A 15,730-nucleotide genomic window follows, 5' to 3' on the forward strand; every position below is an offset into this window, starting at 1 on the left:
ATCATTACATATACTTTTAATTTACTATATAAATACCACCTCTAAAAGAGCATCTTTGTTAAACAGACTAAACAGTAAAAATCCAAGGGCTTAATATGTTTGTCATTCAGGATTTATTATTCAGCAAAACTGTTTTACCTTAAAATCATTATAAGCAGCAGCATTAGTACTCTATATCTCCCTCCCCCAAAATGGTATAAGCTTCAGAAAGGACATTTAAGTTCAATATGAGAACAATCTATGCTGCAATCCCTACTCAAAAAAATAGTTTTATATCACTTTACGTGTCTATGCAGATAGCAATCCTAAAGGGATGTTGTAACAGAGAGAATTTAAGAACACTTGAAGTAGGCCGCTTCTAATCTTGATATTGATTTCATAAGAAAATCATCTCATATATACAAAACATTATTCTCACTATTGATTTAAATTGGATTGAAACCATATATAAAATCAGTTTTCAATTATGCACATACAGAGTCAAGAAGCAACACAGATAATAAAACAAAAAATCAAATTTACATCATACCCCCAAGATGCACTGCTTTATTAATATCAAAATTAATGTGCATTTAAAACATATATCAACAAAGAAGGAATGGAACAAGGGTGAGCCTGGAAGGCAGGTAAATGGTAGAAGAAGCCAGACTGAATTAAGCACTGTCACAATCCATGAAACAGATCAACTACAAATGAATAATCAGAAGCTGGATATATTATTCCATTAACTAAGTCATTGGATTCCAGTTCTCCAATTTTAATTCCACTACCATCTGTTTGATAGTTCATATCTTTACACTATTTTAATATTTATATAAATTGCAAATTCTTTGCAATAGTCCTGTCAAACAACACATTATAAATAATAATAATTAGCTGATGAACACATCCTACCTTCCCAATTTCTCAACAAGCCTTGAATAAAAAATAATCTGAAAACATAACCTGATTCTATTTTATTTTATTATTATTATTATTTTTTTGGCTGCATTGGATCTTCGTTGCTGTGCGTGGGCTTTCTCTACTTGCAGTGAGTGGCGGCTACTCCTTGTTGCAGTGTGTGGGCTTCCCATTGCAGTGGCTTCTCTTATTGCAGAGCACGGGCTCTAGGCGTACGGGCTTCAGTAGTTGTGGCTCATGGGCTCAGTTGTTGTGGCTCACGGGCTCTAGAGCGCAGGCTCAGTAGTTGTGGCACACGGGCTTAGTTGCTCCGCAGCATGTGAGATCTTCCCAGACCAGGGATCAAACCCATGTCCCCTGCACTGGCAGGAGGATTCTTAACCACTGTGCCACCAGGGAAGTTCCAACCTGATTCTTTAATTGCTTCAACTTTTGGCCCAAAGGTCAGAAAAACTACAGTGAACACTGCCTTATAAAAATCACTGTATTTTGGGAAAACAGTTTGGTGGTTCCTCAAAAAGTTAAACAGAGAATTACCATATGATCCAGCAATTCTACTTCTATGTATATACCCAAAGGAATGGAAATCAGGGACTCAGATACTTGTACACCAGTGTGTGTGGCAGCATTATTCATAATAGCCAAAAGATGGAAACAATCCTAATATTCATCAACATATGGATTTCAAGATGTATGTATGGGGAATTCCCTGGTGGTCCAGTGGTTAGGGCTCCGCGCTTTCACGGCCAAGGGCCCAGGTTCGATCCCCCGTCAGGGAACTAAGGTCCCATAAGCCACATGGCACAGCCAAAAAAAAAAAAAAAAAAAAAGATGTACATATGAGTGGTATATACATACAATGGATTATTCAGCCTTAAAAAGGAATGAAATTCTGATATACACTACAACACAGATGAACATTGGAAACATTATGCTAAGTGAAAGGAGCCAGACGCAAAAGGCCACATATTATATGACTCCAGTTATGAAGGACCTAGAATAGGCAAATTCCTAGAGATAGAAGGTAGAACAGAGGTTACCAAGGGCTGGTAGGAGGGCAGAATTGGAAGTTATTGTTTCTGTTTAGTATAATCAAAAAGCTCTAAAAATGAGTCACGGTGATAGTTAGACAACACTTTGAATGTACCCAATACCACTGAATTGTACACTTAAAAATGATTAAAATAGTAAGTTACATGTTATTTTGCCACCATAAAAATAAATAAATTTTTAAAAATCATTGTACTGGGACTTCCCTGGTGGCGCAGTGGTTAAGACTCCACGCTCCCATTGCAGGGGGCCAGGTTTGATACCTGGTCAGGGAACTAGATCCCATATGCATGCCACAACTAACAGTTCACATGCCACAACTAAGGAGCCTGCATGCCGCAACTAAGGAGCCCACCTGCTGCAACTAAAGGAGCCCACGTGCCCCAATTAAGGAGCCGGTGAGCTGCAACTAAGGAGCCCGTGAGCCGCAACTAAGACCCGGCGCAACCAAATAAATAAATAAATAAACATTTTTTAAAAAAATCATTTTATTCCCAAAAGCTAGGGTAAAAAATAAAATTGTGCGGGCAGAGATACCCTTCCTAGTGGTAAAAGCCCCTAGAGAATTGGTTGAGATAGTAGTATTGCGATGATAATGATGAGATTATAACATTCTTCTTAAATTTATATAGGTTTACAGTTTTCAGAGCACTTTCACACATATTACTGCATTCCGTCTTCACAGTAACATTGCAAAGGAAGCACGATGAATATTTTTATCAAAGGGTATGACTCAGGTCACAAGACTAGAATTAGGACTAGAACTCTAGTATTTGGTTGCTGCATCTTGCTTTCAATCATACCACGAATGCCTCTCAAGCATGTGCCGGAAGCAGTCAAGCTAATATATGCTGAGTGTTGTAGGAGTCTTAATGTAATATTATCAGTCTTCACCAAGTCACCTTTTAAAATCTGAACAAATTCAAGTAAGATACAGAAGTGAAAATATAACCTTATTTGAATTTCACTGAAAATTCTACTTTACAACACCACCGTAAGAAGTTCCCTTTGATTATTAATCCCCTTTTCCTATGTTTCTTTCAGTAAGTTTAGTTCTCTTTTTTTTTATTGTTATAATATAGTATACTGTCATCAAAGATAAACTTTAGATTTCCTCTGAGAAGGAAGATGCTCTGTATAAGGAACATCATCTGCACTGGGAATATTTTCCTACTGTTAGATTTAATCACATGTTGATTCTATGGATCAACAGTATTTTGTCTCTCATCTTGATTATAGTAGTTCTATTGTAATTCTTTCCTCAGTGGCATACAGTAAAGTTATAAAGAATAGAGTAAAATTATAGGAGGGCAAAATCAGCTAACAAATGACAGCAATTTGAAAAAATACACAAAACAGATTCCAAATCTCTGGCCTCAGTGCTTTGAAAATGCAGTTGTACCATGTGGTAATAATAGTTGGTTTTCCCCTCTAAGGCTTTAGAAAAGCACTCTAAATCTAAACTAAACAAACAAACAGAGGTACCAGAACCACCTCTGGTGCACAACAACAAAATAGATTATGCTAGGATATGATTCTTTAAGTTTTTAGAAGATCATATACCTTCTATATTAAAGAGGTACCATTCTATATATTAGAACAGTAAGAATATAAAGCGAAAAGAAGTTGCCTTTTCCCATATGATAGCTATTTAGGCTAAAGATAATATGGCTCTGACTCTCAGAAGAAAACAGCAATAGTTAAAGGTGCATCCCTTGAACTGAAGTCATATTAGGACAAAAAGCCTCGACTAATCAAGTACCTTGGTAACAGGGGGAAGAAACCTGAGAGCAAAAACCTTGCTTCCAAGTATGCCTGTAATCCAGCAGTCCCAGACGGGTCTACTGTGTCTAAATGGAACAGGTTTATGGTAGGCCTGGGTAGTGATTCCTAGCAATAACACAGTACTTAATAGCCATCCCTGACATTTCTAGGTATTCTTTTCCTTGTAACATTCACCTTCTTCTTAATAAAGATGCTTGACAGAGTCTCCATCCAAATTATTTTTGTAAGACAAGTTGCCAGTATTAATAGCAAATATTACTATGAGTCAAATATGTAGTTTACTTCCACTAGTATACTTTTTGAAACAGCAAAGTCCTTTTTCAAATTACCTTAAAGAAGCCACTATCCGCCTCCTCCAAAAAAAAAAGGATAAAACAAAACAGGTTGGTAGAAGGGGAAAGGGCAGAGTCAGCCCACCTGCGGCCCATTGGGAAGAACCTGAGGCAACCTCCACAGAAATTCTAGGGCTCTACAGTTTGAAAAACACAGTTCCAGGCTTTACTGATGGCCTTGAGGTAGGTAGATTACCTCAAATAAGCAAAAATACATGTACGAGAGTCCTCAAGAGTTCCCAAAGAAGATAAAAGTGAAACTAAAACTCAAGCAAAAATAAGTATATTTATCCTGTGTAAGGAGAAGCAGGGACTTCCCTAGTGGTGCAGTGGTTAAGAATCTGCCTGCCAATACAGGGGACACAGGTTCAACCCCTGGTCCGGGAAGATACCACATGCCGCGGAGCAACTAAGCCCATGCGTCACAAGTACTGAGCCCGAGAGCCAAAACTACTGAGCCCACGTGCCACAACTACTGAAGCCGGCGTGCCTAGAGCCCGTGCTCCGCAACAAAGAGAAGCCACCGCAAAGAGACGCCGGCACACCACAACAAAGAGTAGCCCCCGCTCGCCGCAACTAGAGAAAGCCCGTGTGCAGCAACGAAGACCTAACAGAGCCAATAAATAAATAAATAAATAAATTTTTAAAAAATAAAAGGAGAAGCAAATCATCAGTGTGTCTTTCCCATATAAAGAACAGCCATGGGGAAGAATCTGCCCTGATGGCATGATTACAGAACACATGACTACATGTATTATACATGATGAGAAAAGTAAATTTATCTATTGGACAGAAAAAAGTTTCTGTAAATACTTTGACTTTATGCAACTATGTAACTAAACAATTGGCAAGCAAAACTACTGTATATAAAACACTGAAACAATAAGATTTAAGAGTAGAGTGAGACTTCAATTACTCAGATATTTAATGTAAATCAAAGTATAATGTCATAAAGATCATCTAAATTTATTAATTTCACAAATCAGAGAAGGCTGATTTGACCAAGGTCACACAAATAAAATCAAAGCTTAAACCTGAACCAAAGTCTTCAGTTAGCTAACCAATGATCTTTCCACCACACCAAGCTAAGTCTCCTGCTTAGGATAAAATAACGGAGCTCCAGGATGGCAAAATACAGGACATCTCCTTAGTGAAAGACAAAAACAAAAGACTGACTTAAAATGCATAAACAATGGTATTATTATATCTAAAAGAAGAATGTATCAATGGAAGGGAATCTAAAAAAAAAAAATCAAAGAATTAAAACTGGCAGTGTACATCCAAAGAAAGTGATCAGAATCATGAACTTAACATTCCTTCACTCCATAAATATTTATCGAGCACTTACTAGGGCAAGCACAGTGCTAAGCCTGGGGACACAGGCATGAACGACACAATTCACAGAACACATTCTAGTTTTTACATGGTTTGTGAGCAGAGAGAAAGGGAGGGTGATGGGAGGAAAGAAGGAAGGAAGTTGGTATTGTAGTGACAAGTGCTATGATGACAAACAAAGTAGGATAAAAGGACGGAGTGGTAGGAGGAAAAAAGGATGCCACTTTACAAAGGGTGGTAGGAAAGATTTCTTTGAATGGATGACATTTGAGCAGAGACTTGAATGAAGTAGAGGAGCAAGAGCCGTGTGGTTATGGAGCGGAGGTGGGGAAGGGCTTCGGGCAGAGGAACTACTTTGTGCAAAGGCATGCATTGTGTGATGGAGAAAAAATCATCACTGGGAGTACAGTGGTATAAAGAATGGAAGGGAAACAGGAGATAAGGTAAGAAAACAGAATCTAGCACACAGAAGAGACTCAAAATCTTTGTTGAATTAATGAAGACTTGTCTGGGCAGCCAGGAAGTTATTCTCTATGTGACAAATGCTTTCTAAAACATCTCCATGAATATATTCCTTCAAACTACAATACTCCCTGCCCCCTTTTGCGCGAGTTAGGGGAAGGAAGGGGACTTGCCCTTCTGCCATACATTCTCATTATCTCAAATCTCTCCTTTTATTTATTTTTTAATTAATTTATTTATTTTTGGCTACATTGGGTTTTCACTGTTGCACGCGGGCTTTCTCTAGCTGCGGCAAGCAAGGGCTACTCTTCGTTGCGGTGCGTGGGCTTCTCATTGTGGTGGCTTCTCTTGCTGCGGAGCATGGGCTCGAGGCGCGAGGGCTTCAGTAGCTGTGGCACGTGGGCTCAGTAGTTGTGGCTCGTGGGCTCTAGAGCACAGGCTCAGTAGTTGTGGTGCACGGGCTTAGTTGCTCCACGGCATATAGGATCTTCCCAGACCAGGGGTCGAACCTGTGTCCCCTGCATTGACAGGTGGATTCTTAACCACTGCGCCACCAGGGAAGCCCTCAAATCTCTCTTTTTAAAAAATAAAACTTACCATCTCTTCCCCTATGGTCCTCAAGGATTCCACTCCCATGCACATTTTCCTTCCCCTGTTACTTTTCCACATCCAGAGAGGTCTGAAGATCCAAACCCCTCCTCCAAGCCCCACTCCCAGGCTCCTCTCATCCAACTGTGACCACACAAGTAGCTCTGGTCTCCTTCCCTTTGGGTAAGTAGGTTCTATACTGACTTCTTATCCTCAGCCTCCCTCTCACTTAATATAAAGTTTCTGATGAAGCAGAGGTACTGCTGTTCTGCTACAGCAAAGTGTTTAACAGTTTTTTGATTTGCCTTGCTGATGATGTCAACTTCTAAAAGAAAAAGAACACAATGATGAGAACTTCTACTCTAGACTTAATACTGATAAGCTGTGAATAACTGGTTGATGATGAAGTGACAAGAACTTAAGGAGAAGACACCATCATCTTATCACCATGTAGTTTGTTAAAACAAGAAAAAGTGTAAGAGAGCAAAGGTTTTTTTTTTTTAATTAATTAATTTATTTATTTATTTTTGGCTGTGTTGGGTCTTCATTTCTATGCGAGGGCTTTCTCTAGTTGTGGCAAGTGGGGGCCACTCTTCATCGCGGTGCGCAGGCCTCTCACTATCACGGCCTCTCTTGTTGCGGAGCACAGGCTGCAGACGCGCAGTCTCAGTAGTTGTGGCTCACGGGCCCAGCTGCTCCACGGCATGTGGGATCTTCCCAGACCAGGGCTCGAACCCGTGTCCCCTGCATTAGCAGGCAGACTCTCAACCACTGTGCCACCAGGGAAGCCCCGAGAGCAAAGGTTTTAATAAAGCAGATTTTTAAACATTCACAGAAAGCATGGATAAAATCTCCTATTCAGGGACTTCAAATACATTAACGTTGAGTGAAGTTGAGTGACCATGTCTCCAAAATGTCATCTAATATGAAGTTGGACAAAGTGACCTCTGAAGTCTCTTAAGACAAAGAATGTGAAAGGCTCACTCAGTTTGACAGGTACGAGTAAGCTACTGTTGAAAGCGAAACATTAAAAAATTGGGGGAGTCACGTATATGGTCAAAACGGTTTTATTATGGACAAATAAAATACGTTTGTATTTCATACATTTAGGAAAAATTAGCCAAGCTATACTCAAAAGATAACCAGGTCCTTATACTCAATCACCACAGAATTAGTAGAGATGGTTCCTCAAAGATATTGGCCCAATATGCTCTCGCAACCAAAATGCCCAAAGATCACTGGTTATTATCATGAATCATTAGAGATTCAAACAGGAAAAAAAAAAGTTACTTCTTTACCCTTATTCATGACTAAGAAGTACCCAAATCTGAATTACTCTGTATAACTAGATCAGCAAGATCAAACAGAACTAGAGAAATTCAAAGAAGGGTAAGTAACATGTACTAGGAATATTGGTAATATTCAGCACGACAAAAGCAAAAAGCAGCAATTAACCACTCCTTTCCTGGAAACACTTTTCCCTTGGCTTCTGGGTATCATGCTCTCAGGTTTTCCACTTTTCTTACCACTCTTCAGTCTTTGCACCCCCTCCTCCACTTACAACTTAAACATTGGCATTTAGCAACATTTTCACAACTGGGCCCTCCTTCATGAACTTCACATAACATGTCCAAAACCGAACTTACGATTTCTCCTCAAAATTTGTATCTGTTCCAGTATTCCCTATCTCAGTAAATGGCCCCAGTAGTCACTCAATTGCTCAAACTAGAAAAGTCATCCCTGACTCCTTCTCTTTGTAGCTCACTATATATCAACTAAGCCCAACAAATTCTACCTTCAAAATATCTCTCACATCTATTCACTCTCCTTCATCATCTCTAGTACCATCCTAATCCAGGCCACCGCTTCCCACAAGGACTAGTCTCAATGCATTTAACCTTACTCGCTTCTAAACTACTCTTCATTTGCAGCCAGACTGGACTGTTTAGACCTCATAAAGTTATTTACTATTAAAAATCTTCCATGGCTGGGACTTCCCTGGTGGTCCAGTGGCTAAGACTCCACACTCCCAATGCAGGGGACCCAGGTTCAATCTCTGGTCAGGGAACTAGATCCCACATGCCGCAACTAAGAGTTCACATGCCTCAACTAAAAAGAAGATCCCGCAGGCCACAACTAAAGATCCCACGTGCCACAACTAAGACCTGACGCAGCCAAATAAATAAATAAATAAATAAAATCTTCCATGGCTAAGTAAAAAACTATCACCATGACTTACATAAACTCTCAAAGATCTGGCTCCTGCTTATGTCGGACTAATTCGAAACCATTCTCCCTCACATCTTAAGCACCAGCCATACTGAAATTCCTTCAATTCCATGAACATGCTACTTCTCCTCTCAGTATCTCTGCACATGCTGTTTCCTCTGTCTAGAATACATTTCCTCCCCTTCTTGCCTAACCATCTCCTTCTTGAGTCATCCTTCCAGGATCTGTTTAAACGCCATTTTCTAAGAGTGGCTTTCCCTGACCTCCAGACAAGATAGCATCCCCAATGCTCCCACAGCAATCTTTTAAACATTCCTTTCTTAACAATTATCACAGCAGTCATTGCTAATATAATACCTCTATTTCTCATGGATCCATAAACTCCACAACAGTAAGAACTTCTCTTGTTCAGCCTCTCTATTCCTAGTGGCTACTAAAGGTACCTGAAATACATTGGATGCTTTATATAAAAAAACAATGAGGGACTTCCCTGGTGGCGCAGTGGTTGAGAGTCCGCCTGCCAATGCAGGGGACACGGGTTCGAGCCCTGGTCTGGGAAGATCCCACATGCCGCGGAGCGGCTGGGCCCGTGAGCCACAATTGCTGAGCCTGTGCGTCTGGAGCCTGTGCTCCGCAACAAGAGAGGCCGCGATAGTGAGAGGCCCGCGCACCGCGATGAACAGTGGCCCCCGCTTGCCGCAACTAGAGAAAGCCCTCGCACAGAAACGAAGACCCAACACAGCCATGAATAGATAAATAAATAATAAATAAATAACTTTAAAAAAAAAAAAAACAATGAAAGGGCTGAAATAAAATATGCAAGTGGACTTAGTAAATTATGGCATATTAAAACTAGAGAAACATCTCTTGTAGCTCAAATAAACAATAATAAAAGGAAATGCACAATACATTTGTTCATTCAATTCCATTTAACGGAATTTGTGATTTAAGGTTTCTTTAAAAAAGAAAAAGACAATGGCTACTGCTGCTGCATAACACAACAATTTGTCATATCAAAGATTCTTGATATGCTAGACTCGTGTTTATATTTGATTTGTGGGTTCTGCATTATTCTCCCAGTACAGACTATTTTGGAACCTAACTAGTACAAAGTGATTAGAATTTAAGACTTCAGAGATGCACACAAATTAACAACTCAATTTTATCCCTATGTACAAGTATCAAAAATATATCTCAATCCAAAGAAGTAGAGAAAAGCTTTAAGAAGTTAAAGAGGGCTTCCCTGGTGGCGCAGTGGTTGAGAATCTGCCTGCTAATGCAGGGGACACGGGTTCGAGCCCTGGTCTGGGAAGATCCCACATGCCGCGTAGCGACTGGGCCCGTGAGCCACAACTACTGAGCCTGCGCATCTGGAGCCTGTGCTCCGCAACAAGAGAGGCCGCGATACTGAGAGGCCCGCGTACCGCGATGAAGAGTGGCCCCCGCTTGCCGCAACTAGAGAAAGCCCTAGCACAGAAACGAAGACCCAACATAGCAATCAATCAGTCAATCAATAAAATAAATAAATCTTTAAAAAAAAACCTCCCTGAACCCCATCGGGAAGTTCAGGATTTAAAAAAAAAAAAAAAAAGAAGAAGTTAAAGAGGTTATGATACAACCAAGTGAGGAATCTCGGTATCCAGAAGGTATTTCAAATAGGAAGTGTGTATGTGATTACCAAAGATTTTTTTAAACCTATTTATCAGTTTTAAAATATTACGTTTCTTACTATACAAGATTTCACTGATGCTTAATAAAACAATCCAAACAAGCATAATATTATAAAACCAATAAACTAAACATATCCATTCAACACAGTTATATAAAGGATTTTCAGGTACAATGAAATAGGATAAACATTTAAATAACATTTAGTTACATAAAATCCTTGCTACACTTTTAAGAAATAACACAGCAACTTAGAGGGGGCTTAGTCACTTAAAGAACAGAAAAAAACAAGGTTGGCTATGAATCCGAATTCAATCTGAGTTGGGGTGCTTATTTCACAAAAGACCGAACTACAAATACAACATTTTAGTATGAAATATAACTTACAATTGAGGACTGTAATTGAGGAATGATGAATGGGCTTTCCTACCAGGCATATACCTAATTTCTGACACTTACTGTCTACGTCACCAACTCTAGAAACTCTGACATTCAACGTGCTATCAGATATAACCCTGTTTTAGACCAACTTTTAGAGGAAATGATGAATCCAAAGAATTAAAAATAGAAAAATAATTTTACACTCTTGGGCTTCCCTGGTGGCGTACTGGTTAAGAATCCGCCTGCCAAGTCAGTGGACACAGGTTCAAGCTCTGGTCCGGGAAGATCCCACTTGCCACGGAGCAACAAAGCCCATGCGCCACAACTACTGAGCCTGCGCTCTAAAGCCGCGAGCCACAACTACTGAAGCCCGTGCGCCTAGAGCCCGTGCTCCACAACAAGAGAAGCCACTGCAATGAAAAGCCCGCACACCACAACAAAGAGTAGCCCCCGCTCGCCGCAACTAGAGAAAGCCCGCGTGCAGCGACGAAGACCCAAGGCAGCCAAAAATTAATTAATTAATTAAATTAATTAAATTAAAAAACAAAAGAAAAATACTTTTACACTCTTATTTCCATTCCTTTTTCAAAACAGGAGGAAGCTCAGTTTTTTAAAACTCATTCCCTCTTCTACATAAACCCTAGTTAGTGCTTAAAAACATGAAAAATAAAAATGATATTTCATGTTAAAATCTTATCCAAGCTAAGCTCAGAGCCATCATCAGCTCTCAATTTAACTTCTTCAACACAGAATTAACATGAACACAACTCAGTTGCTACTTCTTATCTCAGTAAGTAATTCAAATAGCCAGTGTAGCCTTCAGATTTTTAAAAAACATATTTGTTAGGCTTTTAATTTCTGTGTAACGAGGAATCAGGCAATCAGGCAATAATTAAGAATTGCATATCCTAGAAAATCCACTGCTGAGACAGAGTGGTGTGAAATATACTTCAACAAAAGTATACGCTAAAGGGCACTGTACCTGACATAAAATAGGTACAAATAAATACCATTTTCCCTTAGGAATTTTTGCTCAAACTTGCTCAAATCTTGTTGGAATAGATTTCAGTGCCAGGTCAGTATTTTTTTAAATTTTGTTTTTCCATATCCGTAACAATAGCATTTTTACACAATTCTAATTTATTCTGTTGCTCTTCTTTATGAGCTGGCATCTATCTGTGCTCCCTAGATTCTCACTTCTGCTTCTTAAAGTGTGCTGGTTTGTCTATGGAGTTAAAAGCATCCTGGGTTTCTGCTATGCTACTCATGATATGTCAAAGATAAAGTCCAAGACACTTCGTGACTAACCCAGCTCCAGTCAGGACCCAAAGAGAATACTTATGCCTTTTACAGGTTACCTGGGCCACATCCTTGATACCCTCACATTTCAGAGGCAGGGAGAACTTGAGTCTCAAACTGCAAAGAAAACTTCAAATCAAATTATCTGACCATTTATTCTGAACAGTTTGTAAATGTACAGTTAAGGCTATAGGAATAATTATCTTATCAAAATCAGAAAAAAGAAAACTCCAAACTTCGTACTGTACTTAGATAAAATTTTGGTCTCTCTTACACTATATACAAATCACACATTAGATGGAAACAATTTTGATTTATTGATTATGTACCTAAACAATTAAACACAGAAGCATAAAAAATAGTTTATTACTGACTACACAGTGTTTTGAGTTTTTTTTAATTTAGTCACTTGAGTGTTACTAATATATTTTGTAGAACTTTAAAGCAGGCAGAGGCCTTAAACATTATCTCATCCAAACTTCAAGGTTTTACTAATGAGGAAGCTAAGGCTCAAAAGAAATCTCTAGATAACGCATGTCAAGTCAGAAGGGAACACCATTCAGGCTCCAAATTACCACAGTACTCCTTTCTCTACCCAGTTTATGACTGTTTCAATACATATACTATACTTCCTATAAAAATCACAAGTTCTTTACTAAGTAGCTTCCTACTCAAATGCAAATCTATGAAAGGCAGTAAAGTTAGCAAAGTCATGAGAAGACCAGAAAATAAAGTTGACTGCCCAAAGTATATAATGGAAAACAAAACATGAAGGAAATGTTTAAAAATACATATACACACAAGAAAAGAAAATGTAACTTCATGACGTATATGAGTCAAATTATTATGCTATACATCTTAAATTTATACAGTGCTATATGTCAATTATCTCAATAAAACTGGAAGGGAAAAAAAAGAGCAATGGTTTTTCATGGAATTCTCAAGAATGGACATTAGGCTTAAAGAATCTCGACATTCCTTCACTTAACACTGGTATTTGTAAACTTGGGATGTGATCCACCCTTTCTTATTTATGAAACTTGGAAGCCAGGTTGAAAGAATTGTGTTCACGTGCTTAGGCATAAAACAAACAGAACAAAGAATGATTTTAATACTGAAAGACACATACACACACACACACATACCCACATCCTACAGAGGCTACATTTTGTATATGGTGGAGAAGGAGAAGAAACTTAGCAGGAAATCTATAATTATATTTATCAAGGTCATTTTTGTAGGCGTATTTCAAGGAAAGGGAGAGATAAAACTATCAGATCATCACATTTTTAACTACGGTATGTTAGAAGGTAGTTACAATAACCATGTTTCAGGGCACAAACTCTGAGACAGTGTGAATATACAAGTATAATAATTGAGACAACAAAATAAAATTCCTGAATTCAGATCTCTTCTAGAAGATGTAGTATATGTATATAGTTAATTAAACAGATTTCTGTTAAAAGTACCTAAGATAACCACTAATACACAGAATGAGATTTCCTGGGTCCAGGTCCTTTGCTGAGAGCCTCAGCCAGAAGTAAGTCCTCCTCCCTTTGAATATCTACAGCATTTTATCTGTAAAACACCATATCACATTTTCTTCTTATACAATGACTTACGCACATCTTGCAGCTCCTATCAGAATAACTAAATAACAGCGTGTACTTGTACACTCTCTCTCAGTTACTTTCACACATGTACCAAAAAAAACAAAAGGAGTTAGGGATTTGGTTTTGCCATATGTTCAATATGAATTATGTAATGGAGCTAATAAAAATCTAATGATGTAATAGAAATGTGGTATCCAAACCAAAGGCAGCTAGAATCTCAACTTTTCCTTTTGGCAGTCACACGATATTTGCAATATAGCATTAAATTTACTTTGAGATAGTTGCTAAAAACTTAGGAAGGCTTAATGATTGCTTATTATTTCATGGTACCAATAAAGAATGGGTAATTAAAATTTTTTCTGAGGTTAAGGGTCATAAAAATTTACATGATTTGCCATCACTAAAATTTCTATCTAGAAGAACAGATCCTGAAATGCATTTTTTCTTCCTTCAAAACAAAGTAGATTTTATAACTTGAAAGTACTTTTTTCTATAATGATCATTGTTTTGTAATATGGAAATTAAGTTAAGTAATGCATTTATTTCCATGTGCAAAATACTTTGTTTCATAGCAGTTCTTATTATCTGATTTTTTTCATCCATTAAAATCGTCCTTGAGTATCTATAATATAAGGGCAAATAGTAGACACACTAAATAGTAGCATGTGTCTGCCTGTGAGGAAGAAAAAACACAGTTACAGAAAAATAAACAAGAAATACACACATGAAAAGGAAGAGATATTGAACCAATGCCAATGGTACAGGTAAGTAATTTAAAGGTTCAGAGGAAGGTGTAAATAAAGCTTCAAAGAAGTAGAACTTGAATTGTGTATTAAAAGATGATCAGAATTTAAGATAAATAACAGAGGAAACAAACTGTACATGGTATATTCAGCAATGAGAAGCTCATTCTGAATGAAACAGACACAATATTGGGAAGTGGAACAAAGTAAGTTTAGAATAGACTTGAGTTAATTTACAAAGAATCTTGAAAGCCCAGTTAAGAAATCTGCCTAACAATCATTAATTGAAGACTTTAGAAGCAATAAGCTGACGTGAAAAAGGAAGCATTTAAGGAAGAGTCATCTAGTAGCAGTACATAGGATCGCTTTAATAATAAATGGAATGGAAGCTGGGATACCTATTAGGAGGTGAATAATAAATCAGCGTTACAACTGTAGAAAAAGTACAAAAGGAATAGACATTCATTACAGCAGGCAAGGCAGAGAATCTGACAAAGAATACTTGAAGATTTTGTATCTTAGTACTCCTAACAGACAAAGAAAAAAATTATATGGGGTCTTGAATAAGCCAGGTCCGGGTAAAATCTGTGCTACATAACTTTAAAGAAGTTATTTAACTTCTCTGAGTCTTAGTTTCCTTGGATATAAAAGGATTTACCTTGTTTGGGTGTAGAGAGATTAAATAAGAAAATGCATATAAAGCATCTATGTACCTGGAACACAACAGGACTAAATAAATGTGATTTTTTTTTATCTCTCTCCCTTGGCTCCCTGTTCTTTATTCCTTAACAATTCTGTCTGAGAATTAAGCAGTACAGTAGGTCATCTGTCTACAAGTTGTCATTTTAGAGCTGATAAAATTGAGTTAATGAGAAATTAAATGACTTATTCAATGGCCTACAACTAGCTATCTTCACTGCTGGCACCAGAGAACAGACACATAGGCCATAAAACACATAAAATTAGCTGAAAAACAAACACAGACTCTTCTTTAAAGACATATCCTCTAATAATACAACAGAGGATCTGATTCATAAACTTAAAAACATTTAAATGTGACTGTTTCCTTGACAACATAAAAAGGGCAATCCATTTCAAAAGAAAACATTTTTTTTTTTTTTTTTTTTTGGTCTAATAGACCTTTATTTACAAAACACCTGGTTGGCTGTAGTTTGCTGCCCAGTGTTATAGACGGTTCATAAAATACATCTCATTTTTGATTGATGAAGAAAGAATCAGGTAGGTCTGGAAAGGCCTGGTATACTGAGTTTAAGGTAGAAAACATTTTTTAATGTATACGCCAAATTTCAGTGTAGGCTGAATTTCCAAATGGGGATCTTTCCAT

General features: G+C 38.0%; 1 protein-coding gene across 1 annotated transcript in view; it reads right to left on the bottom strand.

Annotated features, from left to right (window-relative positions):
• The window catches only part of ADAM10 (ADAM metallopeptidase domain 10), a 115,673-nt gene that overhangs the window by 79,543 nt on the left and 20,400 nt on the right, over positions 1-15,730 (bottom strand). The gene's annotated exons all lie outside the window — the stretch shown is intronic.

Source organism: Eschrichtius robustus, chromosome 1 (assembly GCF_028021215.1).
Source record: "Eschrichtius robustus isolate mEscRob2 chromosome 1, mEscRob2.pri, whole genome shotgun sequence".
Taxonomy (NCBI): domain Eukaryota; kingdom Metazoa; phylum Chordata; class Mammalia; order Artiodactyla; family Eschrichtiidae; genus Eschrichtius; species Eschrichtius robustus.